This window comes from Rhinoderma darwinii, chromosome 2 (assembly GCF_050947455.1).
Source record: "Rhinoderma darwinii isolate aRhiDar2 chromosome 2, aRhiDar2.hap1, whole genome shotgun sequence".
NCBI lineage: Eukaryota > Metazoa > Chordata > Amphibia > Anura > Rhinodermatidae > Rhinoderma > Rhinoderma darwinii.
This window is the reverse complement of record NC_134688.1, coordinates 350,037,446-350,052,164: the sequence shown is the minus strand read 5'-3', so window position 1 is coordinate 350,052,164 and position 14,719 is coordinate 350,037,446. Positions and strand designations below refer to the sequence as shown.

At 42.7% G+C, this 14,719-nt stretch overlaps 1 long non-coding RNA gene across 1 annotated transcript in view; it reads right to left on the bottom strand.

Moving 5' to 3' along the window:
- Window positions 1-11,802, bottom strand: part of LOC142741316 (uncharacterized) — a 28,312-nt gene extending 16,510 nt beyond the window's left edge. The window contains exons 1-2 of the long non-coding RNA XR_012881093.1: window positions 11,612-11,802; window positions 73-222 (exon numbers count right to left, since the gene is read on the bottom strand). This is a non-coding gene — a long non-coding RNA (uncharacterized LOC142741316). The remainder of the gene's footprint in view (window positions 1-72; window positions 223-11,611) is intronic.
- Between the last annotated feature and the right edge of the window lie 2,917 nt (window positions 11,803-14,719).

Sequence of the window (14,719 nt, the reverse complement as noted above, 5' to 3'; positions counted from 1 at the left end):
GCTGCAGATTATACAGTGACTACAATACTGAGCAGTCACAGGGAGAATAAATATTTACATTTAGTCACTCACCGGTGACGACTTAGATTCTAGTCGTTCTCTTTCCTTTTCCATCTGGTCCAGAAATCTATGATGCCTCCTGGCCATAACCCATTTCTGCGGAAATGGGTAAATTTGCTGCTCAGATGTCTTCGGAAGCTCACTTTTTCAACATTTCTCCACCTATAAACGAAGAGCATATTCTTATGGTACCACACTCTATGCCACCAAATATAATAGTATCATACACTTTGTCCCTAAATATAATAGCACTACACACTGTGCCCCTGAATAGAATAGTAACATACACTGTGCCCCTTAATAAAATTGTGTCAAACACTGTAAAGTAATGCACCACACACAGTGCCCCCTGTAGATAGTGCCCCTCATAGAGCCCTCTGTAGATAGCGCTCCCAGTAGAGCCCTCTGTAGATAGTGCTCCCAGTAGAGCCCTCTATAGATAATTCTCCCCATAGAGCCCTCTGTAGGTAGTAGCTTTCCCTGTAGATAGTGCCCCCTGTAGCGTTCCCTGCAGACAGGGCCCCCTGTAGCGTTCCCTGTAGATAGTGCTCCCTGTGGCATTCACTGTAGCGTTCACTGGATAGTGCCCCCTGTAGCGATCCCTGTATAGTGCCCCCTGTAGCGATCCCTGTATAGTGCCCCCTGTGGCGTTCCCTGTAGGTATAGCCCGCTGTGGCATTCCCTGTAGATAGGGCCCCCTTGTGGCGTTCCCTGTAGATAGGTCCCCTTGTGGCATTCCCTGTAGATAGAGCCCCTTGTGGCATTCCCTGTAGATAGAGCCCCTTGTGGGGTTCGCTGTAGATAGAGCCCCCTGTGGCAATCCCTGTAGATAGAGCCCTCTGTGCCCCTGTCGCGGTCCCTGTAGATAGGGCCCCATGTGGCATTCCCTGTAGATGGGGCCCTATCTACAGGGAATGCCACTTGGGGCCCTATCTACAGGGAATATGTATATATTCATATCAATTGCATATATACTACTGATACAGAGAATGATGCAATTGATCTAAAATCTAAAACTGATATTTAGCATAAACACCATAGTCATATATTTTACAATACCTAAATTAGTCCAAACCAGTCACACATAAACTGAAAATACTATAAATTTGAGATCAGATTTCTCTACATGGTGGTCTGATGAATATTGTACTCTGTATGATGTCTTCCAAATGTTTAAAATCTTCATGACACATAAAAGACACACACATTCACTTTTTTCCCCCTTTTTATTATTGGTATTGCATAGCCTAAAATGAGTTTAGCATTGACTATTTATGTAACATTTCACTGGGAGTAGGATAACATAGTCAATGGCTATAACCATAAAACAAACTATATTGATTTAATGGTCCGTTAAGCTCTCAACAAAGATGCTAAGACATGTTTACACTTGTGTATCTGGAAATGCTATAAATGAAAAAAATAATATTTCCCAATAGGATTAAACTGGCAAGGAAAATCAATTTAATTCATGAGAAGATGAGTTTGCGTTTTGAATGGAATCTACACAACAGAAATGGGAACCAATGACATCTAGACAACATGTGAAATGAAATGAGTGCCACCTGCGTCATATGCCAAAGGAAATCAAGTGACCTTCTTGTCTTCTGGTAGTGGAATTTTCAACTTTTCTATTAATGGTACAAAAGCTGGAATTGATAGTATCTATTTTTGGAATAAGACTGCAAAATTTCATAGACATAAAATTAACGTGTGCTATGGAAGCATTATAGAGTATCCTAGATAATAATATAGATTCCCTTTAAAAGGAGTGTCTGTATTAGGCATTGGCTCTTAAAAGTTGTCTCTCCAGGAACAGGAGAAGGTGCAGTATTTTCATTCGGAAATAGCACACCCAAAATTATTAATCTTAATCAAATAATGTAAACTGCTAATCCAGGAATCTTTAACATTTCCAATAGGGGTCAGGAAGTATTTTTCCACTCAAGTAAATTGAATTATTTCTTATAAGGGTGTTTTTTATACCTCTCAACTTGTTTTATACCTCCCAACTTTTCTTGTTTGCTACTAGGAGAGAATACAGTGCATCATGGAGGCACCATATGGTGGAAGAGAAAGTGCACACAGCTTGTAATATGAAACAGTATGTACTCAGTTAGTTTTCGGTCAACTTTATCTTATGCATAAGGCTTTATTTTGCACGAGCAGAGGTTTGGTCACCTACAAATTGAGACAATAATATGGTTTTTTTTCTCAATTCAACAACTATTAATTTGGTTATTTAAGAAAATTCAGGCCATGCGGTAGATTTAAATAGCACACTTGAGAGTATGTGGCTATAAATCAATAGTGGGAAAGCCTCAAGTTGTTTTCAACATTGAATTTATAGATTAATTCCAGATTATTGATTACTTATCACTGACTCTCTTGTGGAAGATTTTTTTTTCACTAAGACTTTACTTTTATTAAATATACGTTAAAATAAAAAATAAGTATTCTGCAACTAAGCATTCTACTCCACCTAAAAAACAGTTTGATAACTGGGCTATTTGAATTGGTCTAAATTTTATTGGGAACCAGTATTAACGCTAATTTAGGAAACTACTTTTTCTACCCCCTCTTAGCGGAAACACCTCCACTCATATTCATACACTAGTACTGATATCCAGATGGATTATTATCGTCTCGATGCATTTCACCTGCAGTACAACCCACAGGCACCACAGGAGACTAATATTATTTAGATGACACACAAACACAGATCTGAGCGCTGGAGTTTTGATGTTTCACTCCGGTGACCACGATGAGAGTTGGTAAAGTGTGTCGAGACGATAATACATTCATCTAGATCAGGGGTCTCAAACTCGGCCGGGTAAGTGGGCCACATTTAGAAAAAATGAGAAGTTGATACAATACAAAATTATTGTTAATCAATTAGTTATTTGAACTACTATAACACTACATTACTATAATAATACCACTCGGTTTAAAATTTTAGAGAATTCTCCACGTGCTTATTTCAACAATCCAGTTTTCCAGTTTAAGTGACGCTAAATGCAGTCCGACGGCTCAGTTAGCATCGTTTGACAGACAGACATGTCAAGATTGGGCAGCCCCTTTTTAGATAGTGCCATAGTGCCCTCGGTGGATGCTGCCGCAGTGCCCTCTGTGGGTGCTGCCACTGTGCCCCCTGTGGATGCTGCCGCTGTGCCCTCTGGATGCTGCCGCAGTGCCCTCCGTGGATGCTGCCGCAGTGCCCTCCGTGGATGCTGCCGCAGTGCCCTCCGTGGATGCTGCCGCAGTGCCCTCCGTGGATGCTGCCGCAGTGCCCTCCGTGGATGCTGCCGCAGTGCCCTCCGTGGATGCTGCCGCAGTGCCCTCCGTAGATGCTGCCACAGAGTCCTCCGTAGATGCTGCCACCAAGTCCTCTGTAGATGCTGCCACAGAGTCCTCTGTAGATAATGCAACACACCCCTAGATAATGCCACAGTGTCCTCTGTACATGCTGCCACAGTGCCCTCTGTAGATGCTGCCACAGTGCCCTCTGTAGATGCTGCCACAGTGCCCTCTGTAGATGCTGCCACAGTGCCCTCTGTAGATGCTGCCACAGTGCCCTCTGTAGATGCTGCCACAGTGCCCTCTGTAGATGATGCCACAGTGCCCTCTGTAGATGCTGCCACAGTGCCCTCGAAGATGCTGCCACAGTGCCCTCGTAGATGCTGCCACAGTGCCCACCGCAGATGCTGCCACAGTACCCTCCGCAGATGCTGCCACAGTGATGTCAGGGGCTTGCTGGAGTCCCGGAGCAGAGCCGCTTCTAGCAATCTGCCTGGGATTCCAGCTCTGCTCCTGACATCACTGTCTATATATGGACATGGATGTCAGGGGTAAACCCAGAGCTGGAGTCCCGGGCAGAACACTAGTAGTCTCTTCCTGGGACTCCAGCTGTGCTCCTGACATCACTGGGACTCCTGCTCTGGGAAAGCCCCTGACACCATTGTCGATGTATGGACAGCGATGTCAGAGGCTTCCCCAGAGTCCCAGAGCAGAGCCTATACTAGCGCTCTGCCGGGGACTCTGGCTCTGGGGAAGCCCCAGACATCATGTGTCCAAACATGGACAGGGATGTCAGGGAATTAATCAGAGTCCCGGAGCAGAGTCGATACTAGCGCTCTGCACGGGACTCCGGCTCTGGGGAAGCCCCAGACATCGCTGTTCATATGTGCTGTTCATATATGGACAGCGATGTCAGGGAATTCCACAGAGTCCCGGAGCAGAGCCGATACTAGCACTCTGCCCGGGACTCCGCTCTGGGGAAGCCCCAGACATCATGTGTCCAAACATCGACACCGATGTCAGCGGATTCGTCAGGGTCCCGGAGCAGAGCCTGTACTAGCGCTCTGCCCGGGACTCCGCTCTGGGGAAGACCCTGACACACTGTCCATATGTGGACAGCGATGTCAGGGAATTCCACAGAGTCCCGGAGCAGAGCCTGTACTAGCGCTCTGCACGGAACTCCATCTCTGTGGAAGCCCCAGACATCGTGTGTCCAAACATCGACACCGATGTCAGGGAATTCCACAGAGTCCGGGAGCAGAGCCTGTACTAGCGCTCTACACCGGACTCCGCTCTGGGGAAGCCCCAGACATCGCTGTTCATATGTGGACAGAGATGTCAGGGAATTCCAGAGTCTCGGAGCAGAGCCGATACTAGCGGCTCTGTGTCCCGTGGGCCGCAGATGACAGCCCCAGGGGCCACTTGAGACCCCTGATCTAGATGTCAGTACCAGTGTAGGAATACTAGAGATATGAGTGGAGGTGTTTCTGCTGAGAGGGGCTAAAAATACTGTTTTCCTACATTAGGACTAATACAGATTTCTAATAAAATTGAGACAAGTTCAAATAGCCCAGTTCTCAAACCGGTTTTTAGGTGAAATTGAGTGCTTAGTTTCAGAAAACTTATTTTAATATATATTTAATAAAAGTAAAGTCTTAGTGAAAAATGATTCAACCACAAGAGAGTCAGTGATAAGTTATTTAGGAGAGGTGGATAGAGGCATCAGGACACTCCAGTGATTTTTTTTTTTTAGATTATTAATTACAACTAAAAATTAAATTAAATACGCAATAATATTATATTAATAGGTTTTAATATTGTTTTCCATATTTAATCAGTGCATTAGTTTAATATATTCCTGGTCTATGCATGTGTTGCAGGAAACCCACCACTTCAACCCAGGAAAGCACCGAAAGATCCTATTGATGATATGTCCTGTGTGTGGAATGATAACAACAAAGTTTATGATATGAATAAAAGTGGACGTGCCCTTCTTCTGTATAGATGGAAGGTAGGCCCTCGAAATAATTTCCACTGATGGGTCCAAAGAACCCCAGTCTGACACTGCTGCAGCGCCTCTCCACCACCAGTACCAGACACTGATTGAATATATTTTATTGCAAAGTTTAAGCATGCCATGTTTTAAGTAAAATAATTTACATACTTCTGTAATATTGAGGGTGAACTTGGAGCTTTGAAATCTCATGTTGTGATTTTAAAACTTTCCTTTATTTCCCAATCATAGAAGAACAGTGGATTATAAAGAACACACAAACAGATGATGTTGGCAGTATATCTACTCACCTGCACATAGCTGTCACTGTTTATATTTTTTTTTATTTCTGGCAAAAATTGCTTAGAATGTAATTAGAAATGCACATGAAAAAATCCCAGCACTCAAAACTAGAAAACTAAGAAAGGTAAAGAAGAAGAATCAAGAACAGAAGATAAGTGAGAGAGGAAAAAAAATATTATCCAGTTAAATGTGGATTACTACACTCTTAAGGAGACATCTAAATATAGTTACAGGATATGTCAATCTCTGCAACCAATTTTTTTGCTATTCCATTGCATCTAAAATGAAAAATTGGTTGTACAGAGACCGAGACCAGAGAAGTGCCAGAGGTGGTGAGTATAGTGGGTTTTCTTTTAAAACACTTGTCGCAACTTGGTCACTTGCTCGTAGCTAGCATAAATTTCCTTTCCTATCTGCCAAGTATGAAAGTCTGTTAGGTCCCACTCGGAGGCGGGGCCTAAAAGGCTTCCGTCCCCAGAAACAAGATGGCGCATGTTTAAAAGCTGAGCCTGCAACATCATCTGCGGTATGTTACAGCTGACACCCTGCTGTAATGGCAGTGAATGGAGCTGCCTCTGATACCTGACATTAACCCCTTAGATGCTGTGATCAAAAGCGATTGCGGCATCTTAGTGGTTTGAAGCCGATCGGTATCGCTGCAATGTGATCGCAGGGTTGCCGATCATTGCTATGGCAACCAGAGGCCAAACAATGGCCTCCTGGTCTGCCAAGTATGGAAGCCAATTAGGCCCGCCCAGAGGTGGCTCGTAATAGGCTTGCTGTCAGTGAATAACTGAAAGCTCTAGTGCATTGCACTACTTGGGTAGTGCAATGTATTAGAGTAAAGATCAGAGGTGCAGGCCTTCAAGTCCCCTAGTGGGACGAAACAAAAAGTTAATAAAAATGTTGAATGAAAGTGTAAAAATAAGTTAAAAAAAAACAAAAACTGCCTTTTTTCCTATAATAAATCTTTTATTATAGGAAAAAAATGAAACCGTTAAAAAAACCTACACATATTTGGTATCACCACGTCCGTAACAATCCAAACTGTAAAACCGTAATCTTCTTTTTCCCACAGAGTCAACACCGCAATAAAATAAATAAAAAACCATGCCAGAATCGCTATTTTTAGGTCACCACCCCTCATAAAATATAGAATAAAAAGGGATCAAAAAGTCGCATGTACCCCAACATAGTACGAATAAAAACTACAATGCTTCCTGCAAAAAACAAGCCCTTACACAGCATTTTTGATGGAAAATAAAAAGGTTATGGTTCTCATAATATTGTGAAACATAAAATAATATTTTTAGTTTTTTTTTAAAAAAGTGATTTTATTGTGCAAATGCAGCAAAAACATAAAAAAAAAAATATATACATATGGTATCGCCGTAATCGTATCGACCCACAGAATAAAGTGAAATGTAATTTATAGCCCACAGTGAACACTGTAAAAAAAAAAGAATGAAAAACATTGACAGTATTGCTTGTTTTTGGTCACCTTGCTTTCAAAAATTTTTAATAAAAAGTAATTAAAAAATTACATGTACCCCAAAATAGTAGCAATGAAAACTACAGATTGTCCCACAACAAATAAGCCCTCACACCGCTCCATGCTCTGAAAATCACCAAAATGGGCCTCAAATGCGCATGGTGCTCTTCACTTCTGAGCCCTGTCATATGTCGAAGCAAATTATAAATGCCTTGAGGGGTGTAGTTTCTAAAATGGGGTCACTTCGCATTTTGCAATAGAACTCTGGCACATATTGTCTACTAGATCTCAAACAGTTTTTGAATAATTACAGATTTATTTTAAAAATGTGAAAATACACTTTTTTGCTTGTTCATGAAAACAGCATTCTGTTCTTTAGTCAGGGGGAGAATGTCATATCTGTTGACAAACTCAACAAATAGTTGAAAAATACAGTTACCTTTCGTGCAGAAGTCTTCTGGTCCACACTGATAGGTTGTTAAAAAAAATTATAATTAAACAATCTAGAAAATGTATATTTCCCTGAGCTAAGAGCAGTTATGCAAGAAACATGTCTTTGCTTTATTATTTTAACCACAGAAATGCCTTTGGTAATAATCTCTTTGAATGCAGCCAATATCTCCTGTGTGGCTTTGTATATTTACAACATGCACAATGAGTGTAGCAATAAACATGAACTTCCATAGTTCATGCAGAATTCCAATAGCTGAATTGATATGTATCTTGTGATATTATGCATTACAACATTAGCATTAAAATAAGAAAACTTTTTTTTCCAGCTCACCACTACTGCCTTGGGTTTCCTGTGTAGCGCTTGGATTTATGTCCTGGCTGACGTGTATTCATGGGAAAATAGAAGTTGAACCCAGCGCTTCAGAGTAAAATGTCCAATCTTTATTTCTTATCAATTAAAAATATTATACAGAGACATCAGGGGCGTGGGTATGGAGACCCTACGCATTTCCTGCGGTTCCTCTGTCCTTACTCATGGCTTGTGTGTACTGTAGAACAACAAGTCTCATATAATACAGATGCCTTATCAGATTTAAACAGGGGCGGGAAATAGTCTTTGACATTAAATAATATGATTGGTCTGGCTTTAACATGTGACACCTCCCATTATTAACAGGGGTGGCTCCAGGTTTATGTGGACCCTTGGACAACACAGACTTTGTGGGCCCCTTTGCAGGGGAGCTCACGGCAGCAGTAAAACTGCAGTTTATGCTGCCATGTAGAAGTTATACCTCTGTAGATAATGCCAGAGTGCCCTCAGTAGATAATGCCACAGTGTCCTCTGTCGATAATGCCACAGTGTAATCTATCAATAGTGCTAATGTGACTTCTGTAGTTAGTGCTACACACCCCCTGTAGATAATGCCACAGTGCCCTCTGTAGATTGCGCCACACAGCCCCCTGGAGATAGTGCCACAGACACTTCCTGTAGATGGTGCCAAACACACCTCCTAGTAGATAGTGCCATACAACCCCTTGTAGATAGTGCCACACACACCCCCCCCCTTGTAGATAGTGCCACACACACCCCTGTTGAAAGTGCCACACACTTCTGTAGATAGTACCACATACACCCCCTGTAGATAGCGCCACACACACCCTAGCCTGTAGATAGCACCACACCCCCTACCTGAAAATAGCACTATTGAGGCTACCTCTAGGAGTGGAATCCCCAGCCAGAGCATTGTCGACACTCTGGCCGGTTATTCCTCTCCTGGGGGAGCCCTTGACCTCACTGTCCATATATGGATAGTGACCTCAGGGGCTTCTCCAGGAGCGGAATCCCCGACCAGAGAGTCGACAACGCTCTGCCCGGGGATGCCGGTCCAGGAGGAGCCCCTGATGCCACTGTCCATATATGGACAGGGACGTCAGGGGATCCTTCTAGGAGCTGAATCGCCGGCCAGAGCATCGGCAACGTTCTGGGGGGATTCCAATCCTAGACATGGGCTCCCTCTAGGAACGGAATCCCCGGCAAAAGAGCGTCAGCAACGCTCTGGTTGGAGATTTGCCCCATATAGGGATAGTGACGTCAAGGGCACCTCATATGCAAAGAAGAAGTAAAAAAGAGAGACAGCACTCCAAGCAGATGTTGTCAAAAATTTAGATTTTTTTTTTTTCTCCCATAAGTGCAATAAACAGTTGCTCAATGCAGCCTTTGTCAAGCTTGACAAAGGCTGCTGTAACGTCCGTGGTTGCTGACCACGAACTCCTTCCATCCAGTTGACGCCCTTCTCTCCAGAGATATCTGCACATACGGCCGTCCTGTTCCACAGTCACCACCAGGGTGCGCTCGCGAGCTCAGTCCAGACTCGAGAAGCCAAAGCGCACGCATGTGGGAGATTGAACTGATTGCTCCCAGAGCACCCTGGGCTATAAGAAGGTCCCTATCCTAAGTTTGTCTTGCAAATAGTCCCCTAGTGTTTCCTGCTTGCAGTGTTCCCTGTTCCTTTATCCTGTAACCTGTATCCTGATCTAGTGCCGTGCTGAGCTGTTACCGTGCTGTGGTGTATACCACGCCTGTCCTGCTACTCCACGCCTAACGTCTACCTGCTGCCTAGTCCCAGCCCAGCCTGCCTTGCTACTGTCCGAGCTGCCACAGGTACACTATACCAACTATAGACTTTAACCTGCGCCCTGTTGGCCAGCTGCCATACCGCCAAGGTGGTACGGCCCAGTGGGTCCATGAGCATTGAGCAGCTGAAATGTTGAACTGTTTATTGCACTTATGGGAGAATAAATCTACCTTTTTTGACAACATCTGCTCGGACTGATGCTTCTCTTTTCTACTTCTCGTTTAGACATTGTTGGATCTACAAATCAGATCCCTGGAAGTCGGCCCCATTTGGGCCCCGGAGGCTTATTTTGTTCTGCTGTGCTGCCCATACCTTCTACTTTTGAACTGTCCATAGTCACGTCAGGGACTTCTCCAGCAGCAGAATCCCCATCCAGAGCGTCGGCAATGCTCTGGCCGGGGATTCTGGTCCAGGAGGAACCCATGACATCCCTGTCCATATATGGACAGAGACGTCAGGAGCTCGGGAATTCTGCTCCTGGAGGAGCCAGCACCCAGTGGCGGAGTGACCCCTCCAAGGGCAATGGGCCCCGGCACTTTCAAGGTTTGCCGTTGCGGATGCCAGCCCTGATTACTGGGCATGCATCATTAAGACGCGTAGAGTGCATCATACCACATTTGAATAAAGAGGGGATTGTTCAATGATGTATTGCACTCTCATTGTTCCAAATGTTAACACATGTCACCACAACTCCTGATCGAAAATGCAGGTGTGCGCTCTAATTAAGCAGAGGCTGTATCAATCAGATAATCCCATCTTTATTTAAAAATAGTGTGATGCGCTCTACTAGTCATAATGATGCATGCCCAGTATTGGGAAGTGTCACATGCTGAAGCCAGACCAATCAGATTATATTATGTCAAACATTATTTCCCGCCCTTTATTGAATCCGATAGGGCACCTGCACTATATGAGACTTGTTTTTCTACAGCACACACACACACACATACATACACACACATGCACATGCACACGCACACACACATGCTTCGATAAGATATAAAGATTGGACGCTTTACTCTGAAGCACTGGATTCAAATTCTATTTTTCCCATTACAACATACAACATTGGCTAGGATTAGTAATTGGAAAGCTCTCCTGCTGTTAATTTTATTTAAGGAACGTTAAATCTAGGGTATACAGCATTGCTTAAGTTAGGCCTCATTCAGATCTGCGTTCAGTATTTCTGTTGCTCTGCTCCGTCACAGGAGCAGAGCAACGGAAATACCGGAAGCACCAGATCTGTTGCATGACGGACACCATCCACATGTCAGTGTAAACAAATGGAACAGATGCAATTAGACAAGTACTCAAGAAAAGTTGAGATGATGAAATGAGGTACCAGAGATTACAAGAGCAAAAAGCAGGAGCACAGAACAAGAAAAGTAGAAACACAAAGAATTAATTTATGAAATGTATTAGCCAGACAATTGTATTGGCATCTCCAAAACGACAGGTCTTGTGAGGTGTTCCCATTATGCCTTGATTTGTACCTATCAAAAGTGGACCAAGGAAGGACTACCAGTGCACATTTATACGTATGGGCAGCAAAAGTTAGCCCATCTGGTCTAATCCCACAGAAGGACGAGGAGACAGCACTTCCAACATATGTCAGCTTTTCAGTCCAGCAGGACCTTTCTCAAGCATAGTGAACACAGCAGTACAGGACTATTTAAGGCCTCACAGAGTCAACAGTAATAAAAAATGTGATTAATACAAAAACAGTTTAAAAGGATCTGTGTATAATAAAGCAGTGTAATTTAAAATCACAGTCAGACCACCTAGGTGCTTATGCATAGAGCTATATAAGTTTTAAGGGACTGGTACATCAATAAGCAGTCCGAATAAACAAATAATAATAATAAATAACAAACTCACGAAGTGTGTGTATAATCAAAAACGATTACAGGATATTATATCAAGATGCCAGATGGCACTACTCCTAATGGATAATGGTGTCCCGGAAGTCCAGATATCCACGTGTATAGGTTGAATAACATTCTATACTTCCTGTATTCAAAATGTGCATACTCTCGCGAGACTATGCTAATTAGTTCCTGCACATGTGCAGTGCATCTAGTGACTGCACGGCAGCCATCTTGGAAAGTGGCAATGACAAACATTAGAGGAAGAAAAATGGGGAAAAATTGTCAGTATCATTTAAAAAAGGGGGGGGGGAGAGAATACTCTGTAGGACAACTAGGAGTTAGGGACAATGATATACTAATCAGTATTAAATCGTAAAAAACAGCACACACATGCTAATGTGTAAACATTCTGACAGGGTGTGTGTGTAAAACAGTATCATTGAGTATATGTCCCACATAATGTCACAAAAAGTGTCTAATCCCACAAAAATTACAATGTATTATTATATCCCTTGGCCTCATACGTATGGAAAAAATTATTATATCTAGACACACATGTTTCACAAATATGGTCGCCACAGGAAGAAATGTATTCGCAGGATTCCGAAAACCAGAAAAAGCAGTCCATTCAACAAATCGAATCTGTAATAATAATAAAAAAAAAAAAATATATATATATATATATATATATATATGTATATATTAATAAGACATCATTAAGAATGTGTTCAATTCACATAAAAAGAGCTGATGCATAAAAAATCAAGCAAGGTACATAAGGGAAAAATACGTTACAAAATATGACATACTTAAGTGACTACACCGACTTTAAAATCAATGTTCAAACCATGTGGGGCAAGGCAATTTAACTTGAAAATCCATTCAAGTTCTCTCCGTTTGAGTCTGGAGACCCTGTCCCCACCCCTACGGTGTAGGGGAATATGGTCAATGATCCAAAATTTAAGGTCGCTGACCATATGCCCCGCTGATACAAAATGTGCTGACACTGGGAGATCCAATTTTTTAGTTCTAATAGTCGATCTATGTTTATTAAGACCAGCCTGACATTACTGGGTAGTCTCCCCCACATATAGCAACTTGCATGGACACTGTAAAACATAAATGACATGAGATGATGCGCATGTCAGAAAATGTTTAATGGGGTAAGTCTTGCCATTAGTCGGATGAACCAACGTGTTCCCTTTAATCATATTATTGCAATTGACGCAATTAAGACACGGGAAACATCCCAATTTTATGTCTTAATAAACATAGATCTACTATTAGAACTAAAAAATTGGATCTCCCAGTGTCAGCACTATCTGCATTTGGTGACTTTGGGGGAATACTTTAAAGCGGATCGTATACCCCGGGGAATGAGATCAAGCTTGACACCCAACCTTTTTCCTAATAATGCGGACTTCTGCCAGCGCTTCCGTCAGATATCTAATAGATATTCCCGTGACATCATCCTACTAAACATAGAATTTTTGCAAATAGAATTACGGAGTGTCAATGCCCGGATTGTTGACCTCGATACATCATTGGCATCCTTGTTATCAACAGATGAGTTGCAGAAATACAAGGATGGTGCTAGGGAATCCTTTGGCAAATTTAGATCGCATCTGGAGAACACTAAAAGATTGAAATGAATACGTGATATTGAAGATTATGCTGATGGAAGGATTTATAACTGGCAGAAGGAGCCCAGAAATACGACAGGGGCAATATATGGCAAGGGAGCCCTTCAGAACAGGAGACGCCTACAGTCTACATTTGGTGACCCCATGGAAGTTCCAGATTCTTTTTTAGGGGGAATCATGGACGCACAAGAAGAGGAGGGCGCAAACACAGGAGGAGGTACAAAACCAAGACCGGAGAGAACGAGACGTCAATGGCAGTCGGCACGTGGCAAGGAGAAGAAAGCCAATTAGAATCACTTGCGGTAAATATCTCCTCACGTCCTCTATCCGACACTGAGTTGAAGTTGTTGAACAAGGGACTGTCTTTTTGCCCCGCGTCTAAAATAGACTTGTTCCAGTTAGAACTAGATTTATATGCCTTTTTCCGGAGGATAAAATTGAAACATTTTTTTGGCACCCATAGCATGCCTCAGGGTAGTGGGGCACAATGTGAATTTGCATTGAGTAAAGCAGGGCTTTTTAAAAAATCAGTTTGGCAACCATATGTCTGTGAACCAATTATAGATGCATTTACAACTATAGTCAAACAAAAAGTAAACAAACTTCGTGATGAGTTGGGTGAATCATCATTGTTTCACCCTAACTTAACCAGTGACGAATTCAGTGCTTTGAAGGACTTGTCTGGTGACGTGTCCCTGACGATCAAGCTGGCCGACAAGGGCGGGGCCTTGGTCGTCATGGACACGTCGCTATACTTGGATGAAATCAGAGGCCAAGTTCATGACATTAATGTATACACAAAGGTCTTGGGTGACCCCAAGTTCAGGATCCAAAATAGGATCACACATATTCTCTCACAGGCTTTGTCAGTAGGGATTATTGATAAAGAGTTGTCAGAATTCCTTGTCGTTACACATCCAGTTACTCCTGTCATCTACTGTCTTCCCAAGATCCATAAGTGTCTAAACAAACCCCCAGGACGTCCTATAGATTCGGGGAGAGATTCTATCTGTAACCCTATAGCGATATTCTTGGATAAGATACTTAGAGTGTATGCCATTTCAGCGTCATCATATATACAGGATACATCTGATTTTATAGTGAAATTATCACACATTTCCCTGAGTAGTGAGATCATTTTGGTGTCTTTTGACGTCTGTAATTTATATACATCCATTAGCCATAGCCGGGGTCTTAGTATAGTGAAGGACACCCTGGGTAGGTCAGAACACTCGGCTGAAGGCATACAATTTTTGATGGACCTCTTGGAGGTGATTTTCACGGAAAATTATTTTCTATTTGCTGACTCCTTCTATGTTCAAAGGAGGGGGACCGCCATGGCCTCGAGGACCGCCACGTCTATGTATCTCACCCCTTCAGCCATGTTCTGAGGTGGTGGAGGTACATAGACGATGTGTTTGTGATTTGGAATGGTAATGCATTACAATTGGAAGACTTTTTTGGGTTCCTTAATT